Raw genomic sequence first — 13,916 nt, forward strand, 5'->3', positions numbered from 1 at the left:
TGGTCCTGGAGGTGAATAGCACTCCTGCTGTCCCACCCACGAAGCAGCCAAAGGCAGGATGACACTGTTTGCAGGAGGCTAGACCTGAGAAAAAGAACTCAACTTCTATCCTCTGAATCAAGGGATTAATCTCTGGAATTTAGCCTAGCTGGGGCTTCCATCCTCCCAAGCATTTCTGGGCTGTCCACCAACAGCTCTTAGAGTTCTCCCTATCTCCCTTTCCTTAGAAAACATTTGCCTCTCCCCCAAGCCCCTGGGGTATGGAGGAAGGTGGAGCAAGGTGATAAAGAAGCACCTCTTAACCACCTTCTGTGGTTTTGGACAAATCACTTAACCTCTCTGAGCTTTGGTTTCCACTTTTGTAATTGAGATCATGGAGCCTACCTAGCCTCTCTCCGGGAATGGAATGTGAAAGCATTTTGACAACCATGAAGAACGCAGAAGATGTTAACTGCCCAGAGCCCAGCTTCATGCAAACTCCTTTCCTACTGGGGGAAGCTCCCAGCTCCCCACTGTGTGAAGTAAGGGATAGATGGAGGCCCTGCTTTCACCGTAACAACTAAAAGGGAAGGTCCTCCATTGTCCTGCCTCTGGCCGCAGGGCCCAGCACGTGGCCCAGGCTAGCCAATCAGAAGCTCCATTCTTAACTCTGAGCCTTGAGGAGAGTCCCGAAGTTTAGAAATTATGGAAAGCTCCAAACCCTGACTGACAGTTTACCTGCACTGTGTTCTCAGCTGTGTTCTTGGCCACCAGCCTCCTTTGGTGTCTATTTGTTTGCCAGGCCTGTCCTCCAGCCTTCTGGTTGATTCTGCAAGTCTCCCACCCACCATCCAACTAGTAATTTTATATGTCAATTAGCCAGCGTTAAATTTTGTTGCTAGCAACCATGAAAACCCTGCCTGGTATGGCCCTATGATCAATCTCCCAGCAATTTTAGGGGATCACAGTGCAGGCAGTCAGCATTGCAGAGTACTCTATCTCCTTTTTTCCAAAATTAAAAAAAAAAAAAACTAAAGAAAGAGAGAAAGAAAGGAATACTAATTTATATACTGGCTCCTTCCACATCAGAACACCTTGTCCAGGTATTTCCAGAAGTGGTCACATTTCTCCTTCCCTGTCTTTGTATCCTCCAAACACCAAGTTCATCTTTAGCTCAGAGACACATTCAATTTTAGAATCCTCAAGGACTGGGGCTGTGTCTTTGTTCATTCAACCGATAAGCATTCCTGGATGGTCCACCATGTGCCAGGCTCTGGACTGGGTGCAAAAGACACAGAGAAGCATATGGCGCCATTCTTGTCCTCAAAAAAGCTTGCCCAGTTGGAGAGACAGAAACAAATAGTCGAGAAGCATAGGATAAAAAAAAAATGAAGTAGCATAGGACAATGCCATTCTTGAGGCCAGGACTAGGTTCCGCAGTAACAGAGGGACCCCAGGAAGGATATACTCTACCTTAAACAAGGAAACTGGGGGAAACATCCAACAGGAAGGACCACTTACACAGAGCCTTAGGAATGTGCCTGGCAAGATAAGGCCAGCAAGGGCATCTAAGGTCAAGGGGACTGAATGTGTGCAAAGTCACAGGGGCATCAAACAGTTGAGAGACTTCAGGTAGAGAGGTGGTCAGGTTAGACCAAGGTATACTGGGCATGGATGAAAGACACATCTCAGCAGATAAGCAAGGGCCACAAAGACCTCATATGCCACTCTGGGGCCTTAGGGACACTCAGCAGTTAATGCTAGGGGTGAAGTGGGGATGGGCTTGGAGGTGAAGATGCATAATAACAGGAGAAAACATGATTAACTAAAGGATGGAGAGGAAGAGACACTGCATTGTCTCAGGGTGACCCTCGGCTGGCATCTTGGAGGAAGGGGCATTTCTCCTTCCCTGTCTTTGTGTCCCCCAAACACCAAACAATCAGCTGTCTCACTGACATTATCAACGAGTAAGGAAGAAAAGGAGGGAAGGAGGGAGGGAGAGAAGAAAAGTAGAAAAGAGGGAGAGACCCAAATCTGCTGTTTTAAACCTGTCTAGCCTATTAAATCATCTGGGATTGTATTAGATTCTACCTCACTCCCCACCCCCCGGTCCCACTGGGGAGATTTCTGCCCCTGATTTCTTCCCTGGGAATGGAAGCCAGGCAGTGTAGTATAATGCAGAGCTCACAAGACTAGAATGCAGTGGACCTGGGTCTTAGCCAGCTTGTCTGAGTCTGTTTCTTCAACTGTACATGGGCATGATAGCTCTCAGCCTCCCTGAACACCTCCCAAGGTTGCCATTCAGGGCAAAAGAGAAAACACACAAATTCAAGTGCTTTGTAAACTGTGAAAACAAAACACCACTCCCATACAAGTCTCTCCTCCCCACGAGGGTCGATTATTATTTTTAAAGCACACACACGCCTCTCCTCTGGGTGTCTTCCATAACGGCTTCCCTTTCCCGCCTCATAATGAAGCATCATTTCCTACTCCCCCTTTATTCCCATCCCTGAGCTTGTGAAAAGCTGTTTGTTGTTTCCTGTCAGTGTCCCCAGCCTGCTGGTCCTCTCCCGGGGCAGCGCCTGCCACCGTAAACCAAACATGTGTGTTCCTGAGTTTGGTTTGTGGGCCCTTGGAGCCGGGCACAGCTGTGGTGGCTCGTTGCAGCTTGCGAAAGAACAAGGTTGGAAGGCGAACGAGGTGGGCTGGGGCCACCCAGCTGCAGAGTCAAGGGTCCCCAAGAAACTGCAAGGAGCATGGCTTCCCTGGGCCCCCTCCTTAGAAGATTACCCCTCCCCCACGAGGCCTAAGGAGCCAGACTCCTTCTCTCACGTTCCTGCCCCACTCCCTGCTCCCCTCTCACATCATTTATTTATAAGGCGTTCATAGCAAAATGAATGACAAAAAGTTAGAAGCTAATTAAAGCTGGCACAGATTGGCACACAGGGGCATGAATTATGCATTGGTGCAGAATGGTGCTTGGTGGCAAGGACTGGCACTAAGTGCCCTGGGCACTGGTAGGAAGCCGGCACTAGGCCCCCAATTCTGCCAGGGCCCCCAACCTTGCCTCTCCGAGGGGCCCTCCATCCAGGGCCCTCTGTCTTTCTCTGGAGGCAGCTGGAGCCTTGTCATCCACTACTCCACAATGGGAAATTTCTCTCTGCACAACCCAGCACATCCTGACTGTGAGAGGCATCAACACCCTAATCAGAAGCTGGAGTCATCCCAAAGAAGCAGGTCCTTCCTCCAAGCATGTGCCTGTCGCAGCCTCTGAACAAAATGGGCAGGGCTGGGCTTCTGAAAGGGTTGGGGTGGGTAAAGAAGGTCTGATATCCAGCTAGCTTATCACTGACATGGGCACATCAGAGCTGAAAGGCACCTTTCAAGACCATGCAGTCCACACCTCACCATGTCTTCACAGATAGAGAGCCTGACCCCCGAGGGGGGCTGGCTCTCTACGGAGTTACACAGTAAATAATAATAGTAATAATGTTTCTAGCATTTCTTTAAAGCTGATTTTTGTGCCAGACACTGTTCAAAGTGTTTTGCATGGATCATCTCATTCAATCCTCAAATGAAGAAAACACTGTAACAATCCAATCTGACATATGAGGAAACTGAGGCAGCACAGAACTGTAAAAGCAGCTTGCCCAAGGTCACAAAGTCTGAATTAAGCTAAACCCAGGCAGTCAGACTCTAAGCCCTGCCCACCTGTGGATTAGAACAGTGGTCCTCAAGCTACTGGGAGGTGAGACAGGAGTGTAAGAATAGGATCAGAGATTCAGATCTGATTGTTCTGGGCTGACATCTGGACTCAGCATTTTTTCAAAGCTCCCTGTGTGATTCTAATGTGCAGAGCAAAACCACTGGTCTGGGAACAGGGGTGGGGGGTACATTTTGACCCCAAAAGTTATGGATATGAATTCTTGCTCTGCCAGTCCTATGTGAGTTTGAGCATATGGCTAAACCTTTCGGGGCTTCAGTCTCCTTATCTATAAAATGGGGCTAGTAATAGCTTGGGCTCTGGAATTGGGCTGTTGGGTTTGGTTTGAATCCTGGCTCTGCCTCTTGAGCAGGTTATCTAACTTCTCTCTGCCTCAATTTGCTCATCTGTAAAATGGTGACAATATTAGTAGAGTTGTTGTGAGGATTGAATGAGTTGATGAATATACAATGCTACCCGGGAGCCATGGTCGTTAGCTTTCCTGGAAAGGGGAAACTTGCCCCTCCTGGCTTACGGGGCTGTGGCAGGATCAAATGAGGATGCATATAAAACCAGAGAAGCTCTGTGCACTCTGGGACACAGTGAGAGACAGTCACTCAGAAAGGATTGGGTCTCCTGGCTACCTGTCCTGGGCCCTTTTCCTTGCACACAGGGCATAGGAATAAATATCATCACAAGCATTTCAGATCAGATAGACAAACCACTTTTCTCAATTTGGTGTGTATCCTTCCAAGTAATGTTCCATGTACATATGGAAATATATTGTTTTTGGCTGGGAGCAGGGGTAGGAGAGAGAGACATCTATTATGGCACACTTCTGTACTTTTGAATTTTAAACTATATGAATGGCTCAAATATAAAAATAAATATAAAGGGCATGCTTCAGGCAAAAGGAAAGTGGTCCCAGATGGAGGCTTGGATTTCAGGAAGGAAAGAGGAGCAATAGAAAGGGAAATATGGGTAAATACAAATGAATCTTGGTTGCATAAAACAATGAAACTAACATTTAAAATATATAGAGAGAATTAAAATACATGACACAATAGCACATGAGTCAGGAAGGGGGTAAATGGAGTTAGAATGTTCTAAAGTCCTTGCATTGTCCTGAAAGTGGGTAAAAATGTGACTGTATGATAAACATTAATAAATCAAGGATGCCTGCTTTATCTCTAGGCTAACCCTAGAAGAATGGTAAGTGGATGTATAACTAACTTGCCAATAGAAGGGAAAATAGAATAACGAAGTTGTGTATGTGTATGTATTTTAAAAATTATTCGTTGTTTATAGAGTCATACTGCATATATTGTTCTATAACTTGACTTTTTTTCTTAAAATATGTCTTTGGAGTTCTTTCCACATTGGTACACCAAGGCTCTGCCTCCTCTTTTTAATCTCCCAGTATGCATTCCATAGAGAGATGGTGACAATAGAGCATGAAACTGAACATTGGGCTCTTCTAAACATGGGGCCCTGTGTGACTACATAGGTCACAGGACCACAGAGTCAACCCTGACTACAGAGGACAGTGCAGAGAGAAGGCAATGCTCACACGTGTGTTTTTAGCCTGGACCAGAAGGTAGTTAAGCAAGACCTACTCTCTCCAGGCTTTGAGCCCTAGCCCTGGCCTCGTTAGCCATGCACCGTGTAACCTAATGTCCAATAAAGAGAGAGGCATGTGGTCAGTTGGTCTGCTCTCCCACCTCTGAGCCCTACTGTAGTCAAACCACCACAGAAAAGAGCTGTGACTATTTTGGTAACAGTCTTTAGAGCACGGGGTCTCCCGTTTGGTTCAGTTTGCAAGTCACTTCCTGCTAGATGCAAAACTTCTTTAGGTCATCTCTTTGAATCACATACAGTAGTGAGAAAGCTATTCCGTTTTCACTTTTGTTGTAGTTTATCTAACCATATAAAGAACACCTCAGCTTGTGCAATTATGTCCTTAACACGTGGTAATCCCTCTTTCTTATACCAGAAGGGATCAGACCTTCTCTCAGCCTCTAGCAGTCAACTTTGTCTGGCTATACTTAATAGTACGATACTATTATTATTGTATTTAATTTTATAGTTTTTTTCATTTATTGCAATTAGTACCTTTTTTAAATTTATGGTGGTGATGTTTAAAAACATAAATAGAAGAGTTGAAAAGTGAGAGATTACATTGAGTCAATAACAGTATAGTTGGCACATGGATATGCCAAAATTGGTAAATGTTGCAAGTAAATGGCTGAAATTGGGGGTCCCAACCTGAAGAACTAAGTGAAAGCATCAGGATAGCATTTAAAGCCCCCAACCTTCTCATCCTAAGAAATCAGTCCCAACACAACTTTTAGACCTCGCCCCAAACTCTCTTCCCTACAAAGCCTCTATCTCACCTGGCAAAATACACAGATACTACAGAAGTCAGTAGCACAAGGATATTCAGTGCAGTGCTATTTATAATGGGGTGGGGAGCACACGGGGAAACCTGCATGTCCCTTAATAGGGTACTGGTTAAACAGGCCACTCCTTGACTCATCTCATCTGTTCTATATACTACTCTGCTCTTGGGACCTCCCTATCCCCTGGCCTAGGCTTACACTGTCCTCTCTCCTGCCATTGCTCACTACCCTCCTCTGCTGTCTGCTAAAACCCATTCTTCAAGCCCCACCACCTCTGGGGAAGCCTTCCCTGCCCACCTCTCAGAACCCTAGGTCCTCCTCTGACCCTCAGAATCCTCACTATCAGATGATTCCCTGCACATGTACATAGCATGGAATCTTTAGTGATCTTTTTGTATTATACCTGTCTTATTTTCAATCAAATCATAAGCTCCCAGGGAGCAGGGACTGAAGTGTATCTGAAGGAGTTCCAGACTGAGGACAGAAGATCCAGCATTCAGCTCTGACTCTTCTACTCTCAGCCTGAATGACCTTGAGCAAGGCATTTCTTCCCCTGAGCCTTTCTCCTTATCTATCCATGATGAGTCAGTTCAAGGTCCTCCCAGGATCCTTCCAGCTCTGAGAGTTTAAGGTCATTTCATGCTTTTCGTATCTTCCTCTAGAAATAACAAAAACTAAGATTTTACGTCTTAAGAGGGTTGCATTCATGATCGCATTTAATCTTCACAACAACTCTATGAAAGTGATATCATTATTGTCCCCATTTCATTGATGAGAAAATTGAGGCACAGGAAACTGTATCTTTGAAGTTAAAGTACTAGGTTATAGTGCAGTGTAAACAAACCATGGAATCTCAGTGGCAATAAAAATTTGCTTCTTGCTCATACATACTTCAGTGCTGGTGGGATGGCTTTCCTCCAAGGGTGACTTGGGGTCCCAGGACACTTCCATCTTAAAGCTGTACTATATGGAACACATGTCCCTGTGACCACACACAGGTCACTGTGGCAGGGCAAGAAAGGGATGGGGGAGGTCCACAGGCTTTTAACTGCTTTAGTCTGAAGTGATACAAACATCACTCTGCTCTCATTTCCCTGGCCAGAACTGGTTAGTCACATGGCTCCAACCTAACGATTGAGGGCTGGAATATATAATGGTGAGCACCAAGATCTGCAGTGCAGAAGCTAAGGTACTTGACCAAGGCCACACAGGAAATGGTAGAGGCGAAGATCTGAACCCAGATTGTGAGACTTCAAAATCTTCTGCTTAACCGCTTTTCTGTATCATCTCCAAAGAGGTACTAGGCCACAGGGTATGGGTAATAGAGGTTGGTGGTGATGGGGAAGGCATGGTGGGATGGACTGTGCAGTGAAAAAGACTAAGAAAGAATAGCAGCCGCCGTCCATGGGAACAATCCTAATACAGCAGGTCCTCCAATAATGTTGTTCCTTTCTAACCCTGATGAGATGCTGTAGGAACTTAACTCTTATTTATATCAATTAGCCTGTGGTACAATTGGTTTTGTTATATGTCGTTTCACTTAAAGTTTCAGAACTTATTGACGACATTAAGTGGGAACTTAATGTAGTTCCCATCTATTGAGCACCTGCAACAGGCCATAAAATGTTCCATCTGATCTTCTCAGCATCCCTGAAATAAAACCCATTTCCACTCTACATATGGGGAAAGTGAAGCTCAAAGAGGTTGAGCAAACTTCTCAAGGTTAAGAAGATGGGGAGTATCTGGATGCCCCCCAAGTCCCTTTGGAGGTACTCAATCAGGGAAATGCAGAGGGCTTGCAGGGAAGGCTGGGGCTTGAGATGTGAGCTCTCAGTCTTGGGCCCTGTCAACCCTTCACTGCCAAAGCCAGGACAGAGGCGACCTGTGCGGAAAGAGTAGCCCTGTCCCAGGGCAGCCTGAAAACTCTAGGGACAGACCAATTTCCGCTGGCTTGGCTTCCTGAGGGAGTCCAGATCTGCGGTGCGGGCGCCACCTAGAGGCCGAGGGTCACATGTCACCTTTCACCCTTCCCAGACCCCACCTTCAGCCCTGTTATGAAGAGAACTGGCCGCTCTTCTTACAGAGAACCCGGGGCAAAAATGTGGAGGATTGGTGCCTGCCCTTCACCATATAAACCCCCCTACCTGCCCCCCAAGTCTCTTATCTCCAGCCATCTAAGTCTCTTGGCCTAGACTTGTTTCTATAACAAATATTAACTGATAGGCTGGGTATCATTTTGGGACTGAGAGCCTAGAATCTCTGTTCATTATCTGCTTGGCCACTAGCTGGGTATGTGACCCCGGGCAAGGCACTGCCCCATTCTAGGCCTCAGCTACCTCCCTTGTAAAATGCAGGTTACAACTAGAGGTAACATAGTGGGACCTTGAGTCAAGCAGGCCTGACTTTGAATCCCAGCTGTGCCACTTCCTTACTGTGTGACCCTTTGGGTAAGTTAATTAACTTTTGTGTGCCCCAGTTAACTCATCTGAAAACTGGTTAATGATGCCTCTCCAAAGAGCTTTATTATCAAGATTAAATTATTACTTAGATATGTAATATAATGTATAAAGTACCTGGCTCAAAGCATTGTTCCCTTTCCTCAACTCTCTCAAGTTTTAAAACTAGGGTTCAGTTCCTAGGGCTTTCCTATCCTTCTCTCTAAGAGGGGTGGAGATCAGCCTCCAGATGCCCACACTCTGAACATGGACCCTGCTCACCCGACCAGACCAAGGAGTTCCCCGGAGCCCTGGTTCCTGGAGCAGTGCTCCTGACCCAAGTGCATGGGGAGGGCCCCCACCTTCTCCTAGAGTCACCTCCAACTGCACAGTGGGACTTACCTCTTGGTGATTCATTACTATCATGGTGAATGGTGTCTGTTCCAGGAATTGCACAGTGTACAACCTCAGTAGCTGTTCATGGCAGCCCTGATGCTGAAACTCTCAGCAATTAAAAATCAGTACACTGGGGTACATACCAGGCTCAGTGGGAGGCAGGGGCATCAGGCAGAGTCCCCTCAGTTTTAGAAGCCCTCAAGAAGACCTGTAACTCTGAGACAGAAACCCAACTCTTCTGAACGGCAATGCTAAGCACCCGCCTTCTGACACATCCAAAGTGGGGCGGCAGTGGCTCCAGCTATTCATACTTACAAGCCTGATATTTCCCTCTCTGAGCCTTAGTTTGTTCATCGATAGCATGTGGGTATACTCTTTGGCTTGTTTACTTTCTCTGATTGTGAGATAAAAATCTTGAAAGTCCTCTATAAACTATCCAGTCCTGTCCAGATACAGGCAGACCTCAGAGATAGTGTAGGTTCAGTTCCAGACCACTGCAATTAAGCGAGTATTACAATAAAGCTAATTGTAATCTTTTTGCTGGGGAGGGTCTTGCCTTCAATTTTGTAAAAATGCAACATCTGTGAAGTGCAATAAAGCAAAGCACAATAAAATGAGATACGCCTGTACATTTTTCCCATCCCCATCTCACCAAATTCATTCACATATTCAGTTATTGAAGGCACAGCCAGGCAAAGGGCTGGAGATATAATGGTAAGCACCATAGGCATCTTCCATCCACGAGTACACCTTGAGGGAATAGAGGAGAAAAGATGTAACTGGCGCCTTCCAGTGGGGCACTAGCGGGACACCAGAGCCTCCTTCTCCTTTCCCCACCTCCGTCTCCTTCAGGGAATAACAATAACCATAGATACTTCTTAGCACTTACTAGGTGCCCAACACTACCTGGAATATCACATACATATATCATGTGGTTTAATCCTTTCAGCAAGCTCTGAGAGGTAGCACCATCATCTCCGTTTTAGAGATAAGGAAATTGAGGCTCAGAAATTTTCACTTTAAAAGGAGAAGGCTGGATTCTAATCAAGATCTGTTCGGCTTTCCATTGAGAGTTAATCCTTGAAGGTAGTCACTCCTAGGTGCTTCTTATGTGTCATGGGACAAACGCTCTGTACTCATTTTACTTAATTTCTACACCAATCATGCTATTTAAGTATATTCACCTAATTTTACAGATGAGAAAACTGAGGCTCTGAGGGAAGCCTTGTCTTTCTCCCACCATCCTGGTTGACACTTAGGGAGTTAGACAGATTACAGTAATCAGCTAAGCCTGAGCAGGGCTCTGAAGATGAAAAGCCCTTATTGAAAGTCTAAGTATGATGATTAAGTTAGAAGGTGGAATTACCTGCGCAGGGAGAACAGGCTGCAGCCACGGGGAGAGGATTAGTGACTTGCTGCCTGATTAAGTTGAAGGCAGGTTGGGAGGGAAAGAAACTGAACGGTTTATGACTCTGTGGTGCTGCTCCCATCAGAGAAGGTAAGTGACTGTGGGCCTGCAAGGCAGTGATCATACCCCAGTGTCCAAGGGAAGGGGGCAGCATCCACAGAAAGCAAAGTGGGTCCTAGCATCTTTTGCCTTTCTCTTATTCATTCATCCATCCAACAAATACTTACCAACCATCTGCTAGGTCTCAGGCACTGTGGATACAGCCAAGAACAAGAGAGAAAACTCTCATGAAGGCCTCAGCCCAGTGGAGGGAAACGGACATTTAACAATAATCACATCATATCAAGGAATTATTGTTCATCTCTTTAAGTGTAAAAATGGGATTGTGATTATATTTTATCAAAGAGCCCTAATCATTTAGCGATATAAACCAAAAATTATTTACAGATGAAATGGTATGATGCCTCAAATTGTTACAGGGATAGGAGAATGATTAGGGCTAGAGGTGAAAAAGATTGACCCTGAGTTGGTAATTTTGAAGCTGGGTAAAAGGTACATGAGAGCCATGTACTAGTCTGTTTTCTTTTGTAAATGCTTACAATTTTTCATGTTTTTTTTTAAAGTGTTTAAAAAACATACAGGCAGATAAATAATCACAACTCATGATGAGTGCCACAAAGGAAAAACAAAGGATGTGGTGAGAAATTATTGTATTGAAATGAGTGTCCACCTCTTGACTCATTAAGAACATAGAACATCTGGGTTTAAAACCACCCAGATTTCAACTGGGGAGTCAAGGAATTGCAAAGCATTGGGGCATCCTTAAACCTAGTGACTGCTAAAGTAACGCTTGGAGAAAGGGCACTACCTTTTGGGCATCACCAGCAGCCTCTGGCAGACCAGGGTCTTGGAGAACCCAAGACCAGCTGCTAAGTTCCCTCTTCATTGTGATGGAGGGAACAGAGGGAAATCACAGTTGCAAATCTGCACCCATCCTGGCTCTTGCCTGTGTCATGTGTGTATATTGTTTGTCTGCCATGCGCACTTAGAATATCTGCATTAGGGCATCATTAGAGCAACCTCATGGGAGCAGAATGGGACTCCCCACTTCACAGATAAGAAAAACAAGACTCTGAGGGGTTTAAAAAAAGAAGACTGGCCCAAAGTCAACAGCAGAGCCAAAGACTGAGGCCTGTGTTCTTGTCAGCGTCCCTCCACCTACCCCAATGTGTTAACACAGCCACCATTCCTGGATCACAGGAAGAGGAGGAGGAGAAATTGTTAACAAGAAAGACAGCTGAGATCTCAAGTCACAGGTGCTGTGAACCCAGAGAAGGCAAGGACATTCCTCCTGAGGGTACAAGCCTAGAGGGCTTGGGCTGGTGACAAGGGAGTGAGAACTGTGGTTTCCTGGAAATGTGCAAATCATAAGCTCCCACTCTCACCCCAAAAGCTGGATTGGCCCCTGTGGGCAGATCTAGTAAGAACACAGACTTATGCTTGCTGAGTTGAAATGAGTGTCCACTGCTTGACCTATTAAGATCACAGACCATCTGGATTCAAGACCACCTAGATTCAGATTCCAGCTCTGCTACTCTATAGCTTAGTTACTTTGGGCAAGGTGCCTAATCTGTGTAAACCTCCATTTACTCATTTACAAAATGGGGACAGTAATCATACTTTCCTTACAAGATCAAATGAGGATCAAATGAAATAATCCCTGTAAAGAGCCAGGCCCATAGTAAGTGCTCAGTAATATGAGTATCTTTTTTATTATTATTAGTTCCTATGGCTTCTTGTTTCTTATCATTTGCTTTGAGGATCTTTTCTTTTCTCTAATCCAAGCAAGAGTGAAGGAACTGGAGGAAAAAGAAGCCTCCTCCGGGATTGGCAAGCAGCTCCTGCCCCTTTCCTGCTTCCACACCTGCTCGCACTGCTCTACCGGCCCTGCCCCCTCACCTGGGCGCCCGCCCCGTTGCCGGGCAACCACTGCCTGCCTCCGCGCGGGGATTGGCTGTGAGGCCCGCCTCCCGGCATGCCCAGCGGCTCCCGGAAGCCGCCCTCAGCCGTCAGTTTCATGGCGGTTGCGGATGCAGCTGCAGAGTGGTCAGCGTGGGTGGAAGGGCTGCTGTGCTGGGATAAACTAACCGTAGAGTTGAGCGTGGTGGGCCCGTCATCGCCGCATGTCATCAGTCTGGACGGCCTCGAGGGACTACAGGACCGTCGCATACTGTCCGGCATGTCACAGTAGTGAGTCTCCTGCCAGTCGGAGCCCCAGGAAGATGCGGCTGAGTCCCGGAGCGAGCTTGGAGTATCTGCTGGGCAGTCTGGGCCTCACTCCAGCAGCCCTTGCCTCACTGCCCAAGCTCTGGGCACCGAGGCCAGAAGGTCCAAACACTCCTGCACCTATGCACCAGTCTAGTTGACCTGATTCACCTCTGTGACCTTGGGTGGAATGACTTCCAGAAGCTTCTTTGCCTTCTTGGTACTGATAATATCAATAATGATTAATACTAAGTGACATGAGTATTGACTGCTTACTTCTTACCCTAGAAGCTTTATGATCCTAAGAGATAGGTATTACACCATTTTAGAGAAATGAGAAAACTGAGGCTCAGGGAGGGATTTAATTTGCCTTAAGTCACACAGCACCACTGGGCAGATTTCCAGCCCTAAGTAGTGCACCTCCAGAGCCCAAGATTTTATCTTAAAGGTTTTTTGTGAGAATTGATAAGAGGATGTCAAGTCTTAGCCAAGTGCCAGACATCTACTAAGTGTTCAAGCAAAGTTAGTGGACAAATCAAAGTCATGGCAACAATAGTCACATCATTAAAGAGTGACTTTGCCAGAGACAAACTGCTTTGTCCACTTAGGACAGGCACAGTTGGAAACGTGACTGCCCAACTCCAGAGTTTCAAATCCTTAAAAATGTTGAAGCTGCTGTGTCTTCTACTTCCTATTTCTCTCTACGTCTATTTTTACCCCTTCCTCTCCTCTGCTAGTTCTTGCTAACTCCAGAGCTAAAGCTGTTTGTCTCTGAAAATGGCCAGGTTTGTGCCCCGATTTTAAAGGGGGCAATCAGTAACTTCAGAAATTATCACTTTTATTGGATAAAATGAAAATAGTGAAATGCCAGCCAGTAAAGGAGTGTTAATGGGATCTAAGGTTAAAAGGGGGCCTTTATCCAGCCCGTGTGACCTTCAAGTAAAACACTGTCTAAATGTTGGAGACTTACCCATTCTGTAATCTGGGGACTCCTGACTGGGTCTGTTTCCCTACCTCTAAAATGATAAACTTGAATGATATTTGTCATATCCAAGTGCCACCTGTATCTTTTTACTATTCTTTAACTCAGTTGCTTTACTCACATTTACTTTAAAAAGCAAGCTGTATTATTGCTTTATTGGAAAACGGTATCACCTGTCATAAATAGAAGGCAAGAAACCATAAAGACATACTAATAAAAATAAAGCAGTCTTCTTCATTCTAGTGGGCAAGACCCTGAACTGAGGCCTGATCTCATTTTGTTAAAAAGGAAGAATAGCAAGTTTTAGTGAGGTGTTAATATTCAAGCACTAAAGTGAAAGTTTCCTCTG

Source organism: Pteropus alecto, unplaced genomic scaffold (assembly GCF_000325575.1).
Source record: "Pteropus alecto unplaced genomic scaffold, ASM32557v1 scaffold155, whole genome shotgun sequence".
In the NCBI taxonomy this organism is placed as follows: domain Eukaryota; kingdom Metazoa; phylum Chordata; class Mammalia; order Chiroptera; family Pteropodidae; genus Pteropus; species Pteropus alecto.